Source organism: Rhinolophus sinicus, chromosome 18 (assembly GCF_057876585.1).
Source record: "Rhinolophus sinicus isolate RSI-liver-muscle chromosome 18, RSI-T2T, whole genome shotgun sequence".
Taxonomy (NCBI): Eukaryota; Metazoa; Chordata; class Mammalia; order Chiroptera; family Rhinolophidae; genus Rhinolophus; species Rhinolophus sinicus.
Genome location: NC_142518.1, coordinates 106116992 through 106136516, shown reverse-complemented (window position 1 = coordinate 106136516; position 19525 = coordinate 106116992). Strand labels below are relative to the sequence as shown.

The following is a 19525-nucleotide window of genomic DNA, read 5'->3' as shown; positions in this document are numbered from 1 at the left end:
ATAAAATTGTGTTTTTAATGTGTACAGATAAGAGAGGTTTTACAAGCACCATATTTATATTGTGTTGACCAAAAGAAAAAGAAAAATCACATGGTGATGTCAATATTACAAACATCCATCTTTGAAATGTTCTTTCATTAGCATAAGTTCCTGTCAAAAGGCCTTCACTTTTTACTTATAATTAAAATGCTAATATGTCACCTTTACTTTGGAGAGTCAGATAGGCCAGGGAAGGAATACTGTCAGTTCTGGCAGTTTGTTGTCTTTACTTGTGCTTGAGTCATCCCTACTCTCTGAAATCTGTTCTTTATTTCCATTAATATCTTTAAGCCACTGTCCACTTAGTGACAATTTAATTATTAATTACATTTTCAGATTATTTTATCTAATGGGGCATGAGTAAGAAGTGATGTGTCACACTGTGCTCAAAGCAAATCAAAGAGTAAAGGTTGTGGAACTCCCACTCTTCCCTCAGGATACCTTACCTTCCGTAAGTAGACAAAATGAAGGTGTCTCTATGTTAGTTTAGTGGTAATGAATATATTAAATATAAATAATGCTTACTTTTCTTTAAATAAAATTAATGTTATGCATGTATATCAATGTTCTAATATTTTCTTCCATTACAGCCCTTGTGCTAATGAAGATGTACCATTTAATCTAACATAGCCCCACACTTGAAAATCCTTGGTGAAGGTTAAGATCCACAAAACGGACACACAGGATTTACCAAGGCAGAGATATCACCATCTTCTGAAGAAGTTGCTGCAGTGTCTTGGAGGTGACAGAAAAAAAGGACAAATTGCTAACACCCATCTAAATCGTGAGTGCAGGCTTTCCTGAACTTACGGTATGTTGTTCAGGGAAGCCAAAGTACCTGTGATTGTGTGTCAGTCAGAAGGCTGAAATTATGAGGAACAGTTGTAGGCCACACAAATTTGCAAAATGACCCAAGTCGAAATAGCATGATGTGTGAAGCGAGTCTTTGTGGGAGTGAAGAGATAAGCTTCTGATGGTGTTTGACCAGGTATTTGGCAATAATTGTATTTTGCCAGTGGATAGAGAAAACAATGTTAAACAATGTTTCTTCCTGCCCTCAAGGTACTCATACTTTTATGGGGCTTACAGACGCATACAGATCATTACAAATATTGTGTTGTGAGTGGCACTCACCTCTAACTAGTGTGGAAGTGATTTCAGATAAGTCTTGACAGAGGAAGCGATGGGGATCTCAAAAGACAATAGAAACTTACACGGTAGAAATGGAGCAGGCAGTGTCCTGGTTATAGAAGAGGGAAGACGTAATGAAAGACATGGTTGTGTTGAAACCATTAAAAGAACATGGCATGTTCAGCAAATGGTGATAAGTCTGGTATGGTTGAAATATAAGTGTATTTGTATAAAACAAGTATGGATACACGTGACTAGAAAGATTGGGACTAGACTGTGGAGAGCCTTCTAGATCAAACTAAGGAATCAAGACCCTAGAGTTACTCTGCCTTATTCTACAGGCCTTGGTATGACTTATAACAGGTGCCTAGTATATACATTATAACCAATAATGTTCTTTATCAAATGGCATCTCTGCCTTTAATTAGCATTATAATTATGCTTGACAATCTCTTTAGCCCTTGAGTCTGGATTCTGCTTCCTTTATTCATAAACACTAGCTAAATGGTCTGTGAGAATATATAGAACTAAAGTTCAGTTCCATCAGCCTCCTCAACCATCACTCTTAGATTTTCACGTAGGAATTTCTATATGGACATTCCGATACCAGCATTTCACTGAATCTCATCTGGCCTTGACGCCTTCTCAGCAGCAAAGTATAAAGAACAGGCATTGGCCCTGACATTCCTTTCACTGACTAGCAGTGGTAAAGAACCTCAAAATTTGAGTCTCATTTTCTGTGCTTGCATAATTGGTGTAATATACCTACTTGACAGTAGTGTTGTAGCTATTGAGCTAAGTGAATGTTAATTCCCAGAGGCCACCACCCAGTTTTATGGACACTGTTCTGTGGCCTGTTTGGTCGCTTCCTCTTGGCTGGTGCAGCCATCACGTGCCTAGTTCAGTACTCATTCCACGTCTCAGCAAGCAGACTTTGCATCAAAGTTGCATACTGTACTCGTATTCACTGCCTATTACATTTCTTTCCAACTTTCAATGGTTTCCCTTTGTTTGAAAGCTTCCTTTGTCATCTTTTCAAGGGGGGAACTACAGATAAATCCATACAATGTGAGTTATACCCCTGACCACAACTGATTAGACCAAATATAAGTACTGTGTTTCCCCAAAAATAAGCCCCAGTTAAGATCGTCAGCCAGATGGATACATTTAGTACATTATGACGATGTTCCAGAAGAAAATGACATGCCTGTATTTGAATAAGTATAGATTATTGTACAGGAAAAAATTAGACATCCCCTGAAATTATGCCCTAATGTGCCTTTTGGAGCAAAAATTAATATAAGACCCATTCTTATTTTCAGGGAAATATGGTATAAGACCTGGTCTTATTTTCAGGGAAACATGGTAGTTAGCCAAACATATTGTGAATTTTGAATTTGTCTCTCTCGAGTAGGTGGACTAGTGATGTGAAAATTTGGGAGTAGCCTATGACCATGTTTTATGTCTAGTGTCTTCAAAAGCACAAATGACCTGCCTATAGCCAGAATAAAATATATCTGTACCTATTAATGTAATCTCTTATTGGTTCTATATCTAAAGATATAGAGGAGCCAGGCATAGAGATAGGAGTGGAAAGAAGATTTTGCAAGTGTAATGGACATTTCAGTCTCTAGTTTTAGTTCTTGAAACTCAGCTGTATTCCTGCACCTTGAGATAGGATTCATCCAGTATACTCATATTCAATCTCCCTATTTAGCTTAATGTCAAGTATCTATTTGCAACATAAAAATACCTTAATGGTACAAATTATGTTTACATTTGTTATCAGGGACTCAAACTAAATCGCTACTTTTTTATACAGGGTCCTGTACCCAAGACACAGGGTTTCACTTAATATTAACAATTTATAATAGCAATATTTTTCATATACGTGTTCATTGTTCCTCCAAATTCCAAACATTAATTGCTTTGTGTATACCCAAGTCAGATGTTGTAATTGAATAGCCATAGACTCAGTTTTTAAGCTATGGTCACGTAAAACCGATTTTGTTCATGTTACAATGAGTTAAATCATTTCTTTTGATTAATAGGAGTAATGTTCTTTTAGGAGGGAATTCTAGTATATCCATATTTCTGAGACCCAGTGTTCTCAAAAAAACATTTCTGAATGTAATTTTGGGGCTTTGAAATTCTGGCTTTAATAGCATCATGGCAAGGCTAAAAACAGAGAAATCCATAATATGCTTGACAACCCTTTAAGAAAGATACTAGCAATGTTTTATGTTAAACTTCTGGCGTCAGCACAGAAGCACTTCGACCAAAGTGTGGTGTTGTGAAAAGGCTACTCCTGCTCCTTCTTTCCAGTTCATAAATCGAGTTAAAATTTTAATATGCAGAAACCCCCAAAACAATAAAGAATAATGATATTTTGAAGTCTAGAATAAATATCAAACTGTATTCACTTTTTTTTGAAAAGAAAGAAAGAACGCTTTATAACTACATCATCTGAGACCTATCAGTTCACTGTCATAGATCCCACTTGATTTTTCTGGCTTTCAATGTTTTTCCCATCTATCACCTTGATTCTGGCAAGTTTGTATCCTACTGCGTAGACTTCAATTGCCCACAGATCTATAAACTTGCAATGTCATTAAGCAGCAAGTGAAACTGTTTCCTTGTGATGGCCGACAGAAGGGAGAAAAAAGAAAAACAACTGAGCTCTGGCCACTGCAGGCAGGAACGGGCTTTATATTACACATACGTGTATATAGGGAGACTCCTTCCCAACAGTGATGAATTTGGTTTGAGGATCACAACCCTTCTTCCTTTCAAGAACACCACAGCTCATTTCCAAGTGTCTTATAGAACAATTTGCCCTCTTTTTATTGTACCTCAATTTGAGTTCTCAAAGAATATGTCATTTTATTTTAAGGCCATGTTAAAATTGTCTAAAACAGATTTTTTCAACAGGATTATTAGGAACAGTTGTTGCTTAATTTGAGTAACTATTAATTGAAACTGTAGGGGATAGATGAGTATTTGTATTTTTTTCTCAAGCAGTTGAGTTCAATAGAGATGGAGGGAAGGAATAAGGGAACAGGAATAGTAAGAGTGGGATAGTAGTAATTATATAATTAGCATGTTAGGAAATAACTATGGTGTGGAGAATGATGGCTAGGATTGTCATGGCATATAGGAAGTCACAAAAGTTGATAGGGTATGACGGATGTTGCAGATAGAATAGAGTGAGCAAAGGTGGAAAATCAGAATGTCATGCAGTGTTTACTATTTGGGCTACTATAACAAAATACCACAGACTGGGTGGCTTGTAAATAGCAGAAATTTATTCTCACAGTTCTGGAGGCTGGAGGTTTGAAGTCACAGTGCCCAGTTGGTCAGGTTCTAGTGAGGGCCCTCTTTCGGGTCACAGACTGACCTAAGTCCCATCACCTTTGGGGTTAGAATTTCCACATGGGAATTTGGGGGGGGGACACACAAAAATTCCAACCATAACATGGTTGGAATAGCAACAAAATCTGCGTATCTAGTTTGTGTATAAGGCATAACAAGGAGATGGAGCTGGTGGTCTAAAGCAGGAGTGACAGCAGCACACAAGGATGGATTAGAAAACACTGATTACATACGATGCTGCTTGTCAGACTCAAAGTCACACAGACTTTGGTGCTCAGTAAACTAGCTTATAGATGCTCCTGGAATATCAGTGTCATCAGGAAATCTTAGAGGCGTCCCCATTGCATTTTTCCGTTTAGACAAGTCTCCAGGAGATACCACAAATCATCCCGGGGAGTCAGTGTGTAACACAACATTGGGTGTCCAAAATGCAGCAACAGTTAAGTACCTCTTGTTTCTCTGGTGAAAGATGGGGACCCAGTTGATCAGCATTGCGTTCTTCCTGGGATTCAAATAGGCCTGGGAACAGGTAGAAGGCTGGTAAGGATACAGGGTCTATTTGTGGGCTAGAGTGAGTCACCTGCAGGGGGAGGGGGAGGGAACTCATTTAGAATGAAGGGGACGGCAGGTCCTCAAGGTTTCACTTCATTATTCCTTAGTCATCAGAGAGAGGGATGCTTCTGAGCATAGTTTAGTCTGTTTCTCACGAGCCAGCTTTAGATGTTTTATATGGCCAACCTCCTAGTGAGAGAGGGGGCTAATTTAAATCTCTGTGACGTGTTACAGTGGGCAAGGTCGAACTGCTGTGGGATATTGTGACTCAAAATGGAGAGAAAAGACATTAGCTCTAGGGTGGTTACCAACCATGAGACAGAGGAAGGAACAAGAATCAATTGTCACATGTTGTGATCTAATTACATAACTGTACAAAGCTAAATAATGCCCTAATGTTTTGCAGCAGCTTCTGAAACCTCTAATCTGTGTTTAAGTTTATACAATGAAACTATTGCTAGCTGTCATGGTATTTCAAATGAGGGTCAATGGACTCCTGGTAGTCCAGACACAATTCTTTTTCTTTCTTTTTTTTTTTAATTTCAGGTGAACAGAAGAACAAAATGTTTAGACATTTACACCCGTCAGAAAGTGATAACCCCAACAAGTCTACTACCCATCTGACACCCTACCTAGCTATTCTAATACGATTCATTATATTCTCTATGCTGTACTTTACATCCTGTGACTATATACCATATATACATATTATATTACATATAATATATATATATAATCTTAATTATAGTTGACATTCAGTATTATTTTATATTATTTTCAGGTGTACAGCACAGTGGTTAGTCATTTATATAATTTATGCAGTGGTTCCCCCCATAAGTCTGGTACCCATCTGACACTAAACATAGTTTGTAAAACATTACTGACTATATTCCCCATACTGTATTTCATATCCCTGTGACTATTTTGTGACTACCAACTTGTACTTCCTAATCCCTTCACCTTTCTCACCCATCCCCCAACCTCCCTCCCATCTATCAAATATCAGTTTGTTCTCTGTATCTCTGAGTCTGTTTGTTTTGTTTGCTTGTTTATTCTGTTGTTTAGATTCCATATATAAGTGAGATCATATGGTATTTGTCTTTCTCGGTCTGACTTATTTCACTCAGCAAAATACCCTCTAGGTCCATCCATGTTGTTGCAAATGATAAGATTTCATTCTTTTTTAAGGCAGAGTAATAGTCCATTGTATAAATGTACAACTTTTTTTTTTATCCAGTCATCTATTGATGGGCATTTTGGTTGTTTCCACATCTTGGCTATTGTAAATAGCGCTGCACTGAACATAGGGGTGCATATATTTTTTTTAAATTAGTATTTTGGATTTCTTTGGCTAAACACCCAGGAGTGGAATTGCTGGGTCATAAGGTAGTTCTACTTTTAATTTTTTGAGAAACCTCCATACTGTTTTCCATAGTGGCTGCACCAATTTGCAATCCCACCAACAGTGCACAAAGTTCCCTTTTCTCCACATCCTCGCTAACATTTGTTGATTTATTGATGGTAGCGATTCTGACAGGTGTGAGGTGATTTCTCATTATGGTTTTAATGTGCATTTCTCTGGTAATTGGTAATTTTGAGCATCTTTGCATATGTCTGTTGGCCCTCTGTATGTCCTCTTTGGAGAAATGTCTATTCAGGTCCTCTGCCCATTTTTTAATTGAACTGTTTGGTTTTTTTGGTGTTGAGTTGTATGAGTTATCAATTTTGGATATTAACCCCTTTTCAGCTGTAGCATTGGCAAAAATCTTCTCCCATTTCGTAAGATGCCTGTTCCTTTTGTTGATGGTTTCCCAGAGCCCTATTCTGGTGGGTCTGTAAGTTTTCCATAAAACCTTCTTAATTGTGGCTTTTCCCCTTTGGAGTGATCTGCAAAAATAATGCAATCATAGTCTAGATCAACTGGAAGAAATCCTCTGGAGCTAAGCCCCGTCGTGTAATTTTATTAACTATATTTTAATTGTGGACTAATGGAAAAGGGGAGGTAGATTAAGTATCCAAATAATGTATTTGCCAAGTATAAGGCCAATGATTATGTCCCAGTCTAAATGAAAATTTCACAGTAGTTTGAATGGAGAAAGGTAGTAAAAAAATTGAGTTACCACAAACACAAAGTGATAGAGGCCTGTTAACTAGTTCGATGACCCCTCACAGTAGTCATTACTACATTCATATTGTGAGGAGCAACCTATGTGTTGGAAAACATCATCCTTCATATGAAACTAATATTGTAACTTTGAATTGTATTGGCTATTTGAATATGGTTTTAAGAGCTGTGAGGATAAGAAGTTTATTCTTAGCTTTATGATTGTGCATATTTAGCCAATAAAATGTCAAACCTGGGGTCTTGAGGCAATGTTTTCCTTACAGGAAGGTTCATATATTGTTCAAATTTGGGGAAAAGCAAAAAACAAGCACTGCTCTTCTGAGAAAGGCACGGTTTTAAGTATTTCAGAACAGCCTAAGACAGTGCCTTGGTGTAAGTAAACCCAGAGTAACACTAGTCAAACTTTATGCCACCTAATTCAACAGTTAAAATGAAGAAAACGCTTTGAGATGTGTGAGCCAAGCCAACTACTTCTTAATTATAGTGAACTGAAGAATTCCTATTAGGCCAATTGTTAATGTTTTTTAAATTTCTCCTTGAATCATAGCTAGATATAACAAATATCTGTGAGGACCGTATAATAAATATGCTGTCAAATTTAGAAGGTAAAGGAAGTATTGTTTTGTAGGACAAAAATGAGTCTCAGAGGCCTTACGTTGTCCAGGGTCACATAGGAAGAAGTATGGTGATGCTTGGTTATAAGCTTTCCACCCATCACTCCAGCTCCTTCTGCTCACATACTTCCTTCTGTCCAAAAATTCATTTAGCATAGGCAAACAAGTGGAACTTGGTCCAGGATCTTTTATATATAGCAAAGAATATAACCTCTTCTTTAATCAGACACCACTGACCCACCCACCACAGAACTTGAGCTTTGAGTCTTTCTTGGTTTTCAAATAGGTTCACATTTATCCTGCCCTTTTTCTTGCTTTCATGATTAATAACACGTTTCTAATACTATATGGGCATTCAAAATACACCCCTTCTGACTTTAAACAGGCACTCTTATATGAGATCATTTTAGTTGTCACAAAGAAAATTGCCACAACAGAACATCTGTGATAATGAGAATGCAAGTTAAAATCATTTACTCAAACAAGTCAGCCTTCTTTTGAGTCTAGGGACCTTTGAAAAAGAGGGTTTACTTGAGTAACAAGATACCAGACTTTTTCAAGATAGTAACAGAAGTTTCTAAAGATGGTCAAACAACTTTTGTAATATCCTTGCTTTTTTCCCCTTGTTCATTGATTGAAATAATTTATATAACAATGTCAACAAATCTGACAAGTTTAATTGGAAATTGCAATCAAACTTTTGCCTAATATAGCTAAGAGTCAAGCACAAGAAAATACTCTAGGTTTTCAAACATTTACAGAACATCTTATCAAAATTTCCTTTTCTCCTATTACATTTTAATTATCATCACCCTTGATCTTAGGCCTAGTTTAGTTCAGTGCATGAAAATCCTAAAGCAGAAGAACCCAAACTTGGGATTTTCAGCAGTTAAAAATTTTTGATGTCATTTACTTTTATCTATTACTTGCATTTTAAGATGTCAATGTCTTATATCATGAATGATGCATTTTTACCCTTCATAATATAAAATACATTTGGCTTTTTATAGACAAAGATTTTCTGAAATTGAAATGAGTAGAGGCTTGTAATACATATTTCCCTACATTTAAAAAGAAAATGCTTTAAACATATTGAATGAATTTTTAATATTCACATTTCTATTTAAGTGGATGGAGTCAGTACAGGAACAGAGTATTGTTAATTAAAATAATGTTTTAAAAGGGAAAACAAAGATAGAGGTATCTTTTACCAAAATTAAACACTTTCAAATATATCTCTGACATCATTTACTGAAATGATAACATTGTGTAGGGAAAGGGGACAAACCAGGTTGTTACCAATTTCATTTTAGTGAACTCGTAAATTTTAAGTGAGCCATAGAACTTGAACCGCATTACTTTGTAAATCACTTTGAGCTGCACTTTTCACTGTTTTTTATCTATAGGGGATTTGGCAGCCTCCAATTTTTACCTCTTCTCCAGTATGAGGTAGGGTGAGGGTAGATAAGCATTCTCACACTTTCCTACAGGAATGGAAATTGACACAACCTTTTGGAGGACAACTTGGAAATACTTTCTGCAACACGGTAAAAAATGTATATATGACCACACTTTCCTACATATTCTGAACCCTTAAGTCCTCTTAGTAGTGACAGCATCTGGGGACGTATACTAAACTTGCCCATTCAAAGTAACTGAACATATCGCAAGGTTTACAAACGGTTTCAGATGAACTCAGGTTCTTTGTAGTTAAACGGTCAAACTTTCCAAGTTCATTTGCTTTCCTCCTCTTCCCATTTCTACAGACGGCATCTGGACAGAGAGAAAATTTAGATACCATTATGGAAGCCGGGGAGGGCTATCTGGACCAAGAATTATCTTTCTCTCTGAACACCTACTGACCTCTGCTTTGGGGATGTGGCCCAATGTTCTTCCTTCATCTGCTGTTGAAGTGTCTCCAGGTAATATAACTTAGAGTTTCTTGGTGGTACAGAAATGTATAGGGATTTCTAGGACCATCAGCTGATTCTTCCTGCTTACTCTTTCTGCTTACTCGGCTTCCCATCTTTGTTCTTATTTATTGGGCTAAATCATCTAATACTCCATCTAGATTTCAGCTTTGGGATACCCGCCCTGAAACGTCTAGAATATATACTTATGCCCTTTGGCATCCTGACCCCCAGAGAACCATACTCCCTTATTCTTACATCCCTTCTACGCTCTCTGCAGGGTCTCATGGGATCCTCTGGACCTCTTGCATGTCTGGTAAAAATTGTGGGAAAATAGAGGGGCCCTTCTCTTTTATTAAATACATGAAATCACCATTTCTGCTCTGTTACAACCACCCCAGGTTTGTATTCGGACACTATTTTTTTATAGAGTTCCATGGGAGAAATGTTTAAAGACACCCTATGTTTTTAGCTTTCCCCTCTCTTTTAAAAATTATTATTAATACGACTCGGTGCCCCTCTATTGACCCCACCCTCTTCTATTTGAACACAGGGCCAGGGTTTAGGGGATGGGGGGTGCAGAACAGTATTTCAATAATGCAGACATTATCATTAACATAGTTTCATCCCCTTTGGGTCTTTTCATGTTCCTCCCAGCATTAGAAAGTTGTTGTTTTTTTTCCCCTCATTCCTGTCCATCAGGAACTTACCTTCATCGATAGTCTGTCTTTTTCACACTGCAGATTCTAGTAAATGTCTATGCTCAGATCGAAGCTTGGTTCTTCATATGTAGAAGAAGGCTTTTAAATTTCAAAAATCTATTTCTGTCTCAAAAACATCATGGTTAAAAGAATATTATCAACATTGATCCATAAAGACATATGTGCTCCAATGTTCATTGCAGCTTTAGTTATGGTGGCCAAGACATGGAAACAACCAAAGTATCCTTCGATAGGTGACTGGATAAAGAAGTTGTGGTATATATACACAATGGAATACTATTTGGCCATAAGAAAAGATGAAATCGTACCATTTGCGACAACATGGATGGATCTTGAAATTATAATGCTAAGTGAAATAAGTCAGATAGAAAAAGTAGAGAACCATATGATTTCACTGATATGTGGTATATAAACCAAAAACAACAAAATAACAAGACAAACAAATGAAGAAACAAAAACTCATAGACACAGACAATAGTTTAGTGGTTACCAGAGGGTAAGGGGGAAGAAGGGTTATAGAAAAGGGTAAACGGGGTCAAATGTATGGTGATGGAAGGAGAACTGACCCTGGGTGGTGAACACACAATGTGATGTGTTACAGAATTGTACATCTGAAATCGCTGTAACTTTACTAATAATTGTTACCCCAATAAACTTTAAAAATAAAAGAGTATTGTCTCCATTTGCATCCAGTAAAATCAAAATTTTAACCACTAACTGAACAATGTGTGTGTTTTTTTCAAGGTAGTGTCTAACATCCATCCGAAGTGCTGAGGAACCTCAAATCTAAAAGACCTTCAGGAAATGCAATACTTCAAAGGTAATATTTTAAAAAATATCATCAAAGTTGCATTACTAAACTATAAAAATCTATTCATAACCTCATCTCAGTATACCCACAAAAGCATCTATATGTACATGCAAAAGGATGTTATTGCAGCATTCATTTTGATAACTAAATATTGGAATCAACCAAAATAGCCAGAAACTGGTGAGTAGTACCATATCCATAGAATGCAATAATAATATACAGTATTGAGAAAGAATGTAGATATGTAAGTAGTCATGGGCAAAAATAGCCAAGAGTGTTAATTTAAGAGCAATTGCCATAAAATGTGTATACAGTAGTCCTCCCTTATCCATGGTTTTGCTTTCTGTGGTTTCAGTCACCTGTACTCAGCTGAGGTGCGCAAATACTAAATGGAAAATTCCAGAAATAAGCAATTCATAAGTTTTAAATAGCATGCCATGCTGAATAGTGTGATGAAATCTCGGGGTCCCTCTCCACCCCGCCTGAATCATCACTTTGTCTGGCGTCTCCTTGCTGTACATACTCCCCGCCCATTATCATTTAGTAGCTGTCTGGATTATCAGAGACCACATTCACATAACTTTTATCATAATATATTGTTATAGTTGTTCTATTTTTATTATTGTTAATCACTTACTGTGCCTAATTTATAAATTAAACTTTATTATATTACATGTATGTATGGGACAAAAGAAACATAGAACATATATAGGGTTTGTGTGTGTGTGTATATGTATATATAGGGTTCATTACTATCCACGGTTTTAGGCATCCACTGGGGGTCTTGGAACTTATTCTCTATGGGTAAGTGGGGGACTACTGTATATGTACCAAACTGGGTTTTTTGGGGGGATGGTATTATCAGTGATTTTCAGTTTCCCAATAGTATCATACTTAGGTGAAATCCTAGTGGCATTCTTATTAAATCTAGGAAGAGAATGATAGGCATGTCATTACTATTATTATATCATTCTGAAAGATATACAAGAAATGCAACCGAATTAGAAGGCAGAACAGAATTATTAGAAGGATAGAAAATAATGTTTGATTAGCAGACACGCTGTTAAAACTAAAAAGAATTCAATAAAATGGTTAGTTATAATCCAAGAATATAAAAATTGATAGCTACCCTATAAAACAACATACAATTACAAAATAAATAAGCCACTCAGAATATTGACAGAATATACAAACTACTGAGGAATAAAATTAAGAGAAAATATGAAGGTTGAGAAAATAAAATATTTTGAGAACTATGAATACATGAAGATAAGCCATAAAACATTCTCTATTACTAGATGATCATTTGTTAGACTGAAAAGATGTCATTAAATAAGTTGATTCACGATTGTATTGTTTCCAATAAATATACTTCTAAGCAATATCAGAGTGACGTATATGAACATAGGAAAAATAAAATCAACCTCAAGAGCAAGTCAGTAATTCGTCCGTTTGATAAACAAGGTCCTTATAGATGTGGTCCTATCTAACTTAATTCACCTCCCTTCCTCAGGCACAGTTATGTTCATTATGGTATAACAAAAAAACAATTTATCCAAAGCTATGTAATGCCTAGTATATATCAGGAACATAAATGATAAAGTTTTGTGGATGGCTAGTTCTCTGGTAAGCACTTTATATGCATTATCTTATTTGATCTACACAATAATCCTATAAAGAATAATATTAATTATTAGGACACAGATTTTAAAACGGGCCTAAATCCACACTACTGCTAAGCAGGGAAGCTAGATTTTAAATTTATCTGTGTCTGATTTCAAAGCTTTAAGTATCAACCACTATTTTATATTCCTTTTTTAAATAGCAGAAAACTAAATATGGCCTTCAATATTCATATAATTCAGAAAATCACGGTATAGCAATGTGATTATTATACAACCTTTAAAATAGGGTTGAAAACATTTATGCTGTGTGAAAATGCTTCTGATGTTGAGTGATTAAAATAAGGGAAGAACTACATGTTACAGGAAGCTATTGCTACAATTATGTTCGCAAACTCATCCTAGAAAAAGTGCTACATACCTCATTGCTGAATATCACTATGGTCACCTTTAAAGTACTCCCCTTGGGAAGCTATGCACTGATGCCAGCACCTAGTCCACCCTTCAAAGCAATTTTGGAACTCTTTTTCTGGGATAACTAACCATCAGAGCTGTCATCGTATTACCCTTGATGTCCTGAATATCATCAAAATGTCTTCCTTTCAATATTTCCATTATCTTCAAGTAAAAAAAGAAGTCATGGGGGCCAGATCAGGTGAGTAGGGAGGGTGTTCCAATACAGTTATGTGTTTACTGGCTAAAAACTCCCTCACAGACAGTGCCGTGTGAGCTGGTGCATTGTCGTGATGCAAGAGCCATGAATTGTTGGTGAAAAGTTCAGGTCATCTAACTTTTTCACACAGCCTTTTCAGTACTTCCAAATAGGAATCTTGGTTAACTGTTTGTCCAGTTGGTACAAATTCTCAATGAATAATCCCTCTGATATAAAAAAAAGGTGAGCAACATCGTTGCAGTGAGTTTGTGAACTTAATTGTCACACCTCATATGTCTACAAGTAACTATTCTCCAAGTCAATAAAATTTCTCCTATTTTTACTATGACCACGCATTTATTTTAAAAATAATATTCATTATTAACACAAATTACATAAAAATATATACCCAAATTAGCATTTTCATGTAAGAAAACTGTAAAACATGAAGTACAATTTTTAAAAAATAAAGGATGCCAGAATTTCCACTTCTGTCCATGAAGTGCTGATTGCTACAGGAATTGCCCTTCAGCAGCTATAACTAGGAAACAAGACAAATATATATATGTGTGTGTGTGTGTATATATATATGTATATATATATATATATATATACATATATATATATACATGTATATATATATATACATATATATATACATATATATATATACATACATATATATATATATATATATATATATATATATATACACATATATATATATATATGAAACAATGGTTTTAAGACATGGCACAACAGGTAGTGCAGGGCTGTGATCTCTGAGAAAGGGAAATCAAACAAGATGAGCCCTATTTCCTAATGGCATGTTCAAATCGAGGTCACAGTGCAGAAGAGGAAAAACAAGCAGAGTCCTGTGGCTTTACTGAGTTGAAGAGACAGCGATCAGAGATTCAGGAGTCCAAGGTGGCTAGAATTATAGGTAGAGTATTGGAGAAAATGAGCTGTACAGAAAGAAAACCCTACAGCTCAGAAGAGACCGCTTGAGATTATGGGTAAGTACTAAACTGCACCTGTGTTGGTCGAAAATTTACAAGGCTAGAGAAAGTAATACCAGAAAAGGCTGTATTGTGTGGTTATCACAGAACTGCCGATCAGATGGCAGTGGGTCAGACTCTACCTACTTGGCCTTGGGTAAAACATTTCTCCTCTCTGTTCCTCAGATTATTATTTTTTCTTCGTAAAGCGAGGAAGAAAATAATTGCATCGCTCTCAAAAGATTGGGAAAGTTTATTGAACACTGTTGTTTCTCATTGGGTTCTCTGATTGAATGTAAACTCCAGAAGGCAAGAACTTTTTTTTCACCTCTGTATTCACTGGCATAAAGCAGGTGAGCAGTAAATGGTTATTGAATTAATAAACTAGGGTATTTAAAACGCTTTAAATAATGTCTAGCATTGGGCTCAATGAATATTCTCTAACAGAAAAGACAAATAGCATCAAATATTTTTTCAGGTCCGTTGAATGGAAACAGCCTCTGCAATAGAACCCATGAGTTTCCAGAGTTTGGGACCATCTTACTACTTCAAGGTAAAGATGAATATGTGTGGGGGACTAAAAAAGTAATACATATGTAATAATACGTATAACATATGCGGCTTACATTATGTATATATGAATGCAGAAATATAATATAGGAAAGCAGTTTTGCCTTTTCATCTTCTGCCTCCACGGACCAGAATTAGTTGGTAAAACTTGGGGAAGCCACATCAGAAAATAAAAAAAGAGGGTTAATCAAGGACAGATTTCTTTGAAGGTGCTTCTCTGTAAGTATTTTCAAGTGTAAAATTATATGGAGAAATGGTTGGTATTTCTTTTTTAGTAAATCTACCCTGAAATGCTATAAGTAGTACTTTTACTGTTTTTTAGGCCTCACTTGTTTTTTTCTATCATGATAATATAATATATCTGGTTATCACCAAAGCTGCTCACAGGTTGTTTCAGTCACATCCAGCCTCTCTGTCTCTCCTACAGAGCAGGATGGGATTCTGCACGGCATGCAGATATGGCCACAAATAGAAAGACTGAGGGGTGGTGACTTATGGGTCACTCCTGACATCTGTTAATAATCGTGCACTGCCCATTGTCTTCTCCTGGCGAAAGCCTCAGTTTTTGTTCTGTAAATACAGAAACTGGTTCCATCAAAATCAGGGAGATTTTATGGCATTTACAATCAATACCAGTTGTAAGAATTGAATCAGTCAAGACGCTTACAATCAATACCAGTTGTAAGAATTGAATCAGTCAAGACTCTATGTCAACCATCAAGCTGAAAGCAATACAACAAAGACACAACATGTCTTAATCTCTGATGTGAAAGCTGTCAGTAAGAACAGGTACATGGCATCCAGCTCTCGATATACTGCATTTTCACCTCTCTTTGTCTTTGAGGCCCGTTCTTGTTCCTCCCCACTCCTGTAAATTCAGTTCTACGCCCCCCACAGGACAGTCAGGTAGTACTGTATTCACCTACCACTGTCCTGACCCCAGTTCTCCACTATTCAGAATCAGACACATGACTATTCCTAATTGGCAGACCTCAAAAAACCAAACCAAACAACCCAAAATCTTGCATTATAGTTATATAGCACTTCATTAATGTTTTTGTCACTGGTATTGGCATCTTTGTTTAATACATGAACCAAATAGACCAATGACGTACTAACTATAGTTTGTCAGAGTGTAAATTCATTAAACACATTTTTGTTGTGATGGTATTTCCTAAGGAGCAATTCTAACTATATAGACATAATCATATTTGAGGAATCAGCACAAAACTTTGATATTAATGTATGGATGAATGAAAAATATATTGTCTCAAAATAATCCAATAAGGGGGCACACATGAAACAAGATTGGTCATGAAGCTGCAAGAATGGCTTATGGGGGTTTATTAAACTAGTTTCACTCTTGTATATACATCTTTGATCATTTTCATGACAAAGTGTTTTAAAATAAAACAGAACGGTCATGTGGGATACAAAGGAAGACAAATGTTTATGAAGAAGTGAAAACATGTATTAAGTACAATTTTAAATTTAGGTGAAATCCCAACAAAATATAGACTAGGTTACAATTCTAGTTAACAATAATCATGTGTTTAAAGGAAGCTTAGACTTTTCTTGTCCAGAATGGATCATCCTCTAAATTTTCAGAAAAATACTTGAATTTTCTCTTTCAAGGTTAGAAAGTAGAAGTATACTTAGGCAGTATTTTCATATAGTAAGGTCCTATACTTGAACATTATTTTCAAAGAACGGCCTTAATGTTTTACCCAAATAATATATACATATTTTAAATGATCAAATAGTACTAGAATGCATAAAACAAAAACTTAATCATTTTCTATCCCACCACGTCTCCCTCTATAATCCCACACACCAGACCCAAGTACCATTCATTGACTCATTTTGCTCTTTTATCTGATAGTCACCTCATTCCGGCTCTAAACAATATACTTGTACATTTTCTACTGCCATATTATGAACGACCAAATTTACCTCCCTTAATGCCTCGCACCCCCATTTATCACCTATATCCTTGCCATTCTCCCAAGATAGTGAATTCCAAATTTCTAATGAAATGATTGTTTGCGTGTGACTTGCTTATTTCCCACTCCTGTTGTTTCCTTCTCAGTGGATGCAGCCCCATTTGGGTTACTCTTGGCTTTTGTTTCCTGCTATTTTATTCATTTCACAGCAGGAGAGGTGATTTATTAGACAGATCAATTCAGAAAAATAAAGAGCATCTTGTACTGGGCTCTGCCTTTCGCGCTCTTCAGATTGCGCTGCCTACAGGAAGCATTGTGTCCAAATGCTCCTTCAGGGTACACTTTGCTCCTTCTAGGGGGGAGAGACGTTTCCTTATCCAATTTTGCTATGAGTCGGTGGGACAAGCTAGGGATTTGTTAGGAGGCCTGTTTTCTCTTACACTACGCTCTATCCTCCACTTTTATAAGTAATGACAGTGATATTCTGGCCTCCAATCTGCTGCTCTTCACTTCTCAATTTGCTCAGATTCCAGGTACGAAAAAGAAGGAACTATTTATTGGACTTCCTTAGAGACACCAATAATATGTATATATTTTTAATTATCACCCCATAAAATTTCTTCACTGCAGAACCAGCGGTTTACTAGGACTATGTTTCCTCTTTTACACTATTTTCCATTTTTCCTAGGGGTAAGAATTTCTGTCTTCATTTTTTTCTTATTCATGTGCATTTTCTCTCTTTACGCAGCTTCAAATATCTGGATTTCTCTTCCACAAGATAAATTTCATCTAGTAAGTTTTCATCCCTTTTATTTTTCTAGAGTCTTCTGTTGCGGGCCTTATAGTCTCTTCTTCCTGGTTCCTCTCTAGGCCTATTGCATACCATGTTTCTCCAAAAATAAGACCTAGCCGGACCATCAGCTCTAATGCATCTTTTGGAGCAAAAATTAATACTGGGTCTTATTTTACTATAAGACCAGGTCATATATAAGACCAGGTCTTATATTAATTTTTGCTCCAAAAGATTCATTAGAGCTGATGGTCTGGCTAGGTCTTATTTTCAGGGAAACAGGGTAGCTGTCATCCTGGCACTTTCTTTTGGGTCTCTTCAGTGTGAATTCATTGTTTCTTGGATCACATTTCTCCCTCGTTCTTGGTATATCCTTTTCTTTGGTGGAGTACATTCTTAAATAACTTCCTAAAAATAATACCTAGGAGGCAAAGTTTTTCAGACTTCAAATATTGAAAATACATTTATTGTATCATGTTTTTCAAGTAGGCTAGAATGACGATAGAACTTTACGTGAGAAATTATTTTCCTTAATCATGTTGAAAGTGTGTAGTCTGTATGATTTTCCATTGTTGCTGTTGATAAATCCAACAGCAGATTCCTCATCCTTTCATGTTCCCTGTTTCTCTCCACTTGATACTGCAGTAGATGTTGTTGCCTATCCAACATCCATTCACCCCAAATTTGTCCAGGTATTTACCCCATCACCAGTTTCATAAGAGTATCTTGAGTAGTTTCAGACAATCAGTAGATGGTATTCTTTTATCTGCCAATATTGGCCCAGAAATGGGCATGTGATATTAGTTACCCCATCAACCTGCAGGAAAAGACTTACAGCATATTGGTGGAGAGGGTTCTTACTCTTCTTATGAATGTGAACTATGAAATTTGTAGTTTTTTTTTGCTACTCTCAACTATTTTGTGAACATTAAGGAAACCAGATTTAGGGAGAACCAGAGGAAGAAAGAAGAGGCAGATAGAACTGGAATCGTTGATGATGTCAACTGAGCGTCTGATGCAACCCTTACTGAAACCAACCCTACTTCTACACTATCTTTTATTTAGTAAGATAATTAATTTGCTTTTTATTTAAGGAGATTAGAGTGAGAATTTTCTTTATTTTCCCCCCTCCAGCCCAAAGCATTCTGACTGCTAGAAGAAGCTTTTACTTTTTTCTCTTTATCCCTAGCATCCTGAAATTTCTTGATGATGTCTCACAGTTTCTGTCGTTTTCCTTCCTTTTGCTGGACATGGGGTGGCCCTGTTCAACGTAGAAATTCATATTTTTCAGGTGTGGAGATACATGATTGTATTCTTGATCATTGCCTCCCCCCCCCCCCATTTCTCATTCTTGACTATCAACATCAATAGGGGCACAGAGTCAGACGAACCTTCTACAATAAGAATTAAGTGACTCCTAGAAGATTCATGGATCAACTACAGGTGGATTTTTATCCCCCTTGAAATTGTGTGCAAAATACTGTATTTATGTATGTATTCTCCATTTTTCCAGAGAGAATCTAAAGCTATTTTCTATTTTATTGTCCCCAGAGGATCTAGTCCTTGAGGGTGACAGGACCATTAGCTTGTACGAGAGCACAATTGCAAACTACTGACTGGTTAAATATTATAAGAAGGGACCAACAGATATGGAGAAGGAAACAGTTTCTGATA

General features: G+C 36.4%; 1 long non-coding RNA gene across 1 annotated transcript; it reads left to right on the top strand.

Annotated features, from left to right (window-relative positions):
* The first annotated feature begins 81 nt into the window (after positions 1-81).
* Positions 82-15118, top strand: LOC141569545 (uncharacterized). Its single transcript, XR_012493262.2, has 6 exons — positions 82-490; positions 630-823; positions 9600-9755; positions 11210-11285; positions 14735-14901; positions 15027-15118. It is a non-coding gene; the product is annotated as an uncharacterized LOC141569545 (long non-coding RNA).
* The last annotated feature ends 4407 nt before the right edge of the window (positions 15119-19525 follow it).